Source organism: Stegastes partitus, unplaced genomic scaffold, assembly GCF_000690725.1.
Source record: "Stegastes partitus isolate 25-593 unplaced genomic scaffold, Stegastes_partitus-1.0.2 Scaffold1332, whole genome shotgun sequence".
NCBI classification, from domain to species: domain Eukaryota; kingdom Metazoa; phylum Chordata; class Actinopteri; family Pomacentridae; genus Stegastes; species Stegastes partitus.
The window spans coordinates 134,907-135,945 of NW_007579063.1; positions in this window are offsets into that span (position 1 = coordinate 134,907).

Here is a 1,039-nt window from a genome sequence, read left to right on the forward strand (position 1 = left end):
TAGGAAAATAAAAATAAAAAGGAGAGTTGAATTTGTTTATTTGTTTTACAAAAGCTTAAAAAACCCTGGAATGAACATAAAACACTTTTCCAATAGATGTTACCAATATTGGAATAAATGGAGGCGCTGAATATTATAAATATGTTACATTTACAGTTATTTAGTTCCCACACTGGCCTCCTCTGTTTAAACACTATCTGCAGTTTAGCCGGAAAACCCCAGAATTTTTCTGTTGTGACTGTCGGTCACGGCTGAGTCAGTCATAGTGTCGCAGCTCTGAGTCAAGAAGAATTTATTTGATGTTTTTTTTTTTTTTACTGAATCTGATGCAACCACTTTATTTTAGGAACTTTTAACAATGAAAAGTGACGTGTCTTCATTTACGCTTAAACTGGACAATTTTCATGACTGAACAGATGAGTAGTTCAAGGACTGTAGGAGAGATGAAAATCTGGTGATTCTTGCTGTTTTTACAGTTGTTAAGTTTGATAAATGCTGCATTTTTTTTTAAGAATTATTGTAAAGGACATGCCTTGCAAACCTGTCTGTTTTGGGTTCAAAGTCTTCAATTAAGACGAATTCAATGTGTGTGCTCCAAATACAACTAATACACTGCTGTCAATGCTGAAAGAACTGTGATGTATGAAACAGAGGTGGTGTGCTGATTCCTTTGTCAGATAGTGACAAAGGAATCACATCCCATCCAGTTTCTTCCAGTGTTCACATCCACTGTTTAAAAAGACACAAAACCTTTGTTTTCTCACTGTCTGACATTAAATCAGACTAAACGTTTCCTGTTTCAGGTCAGTCAGGATCACCAACATCATTTCTATTTGCTAAACATCAGAATAATGAGAGAGAGAATTTTTTTAAACAGATTCTTTTATGACTTTCTTCAAAGTCATAATTTTACGTCCACTAACTTGCCTTTGAACTATTAGGTAAAGCCCAGGTGATGATGTCATGGCTTTGGAAGCTTCTGATTGGTTAATTGACAACATCTGAGTTAACTGGAGGCACACCTGTGGATGTATTTTAA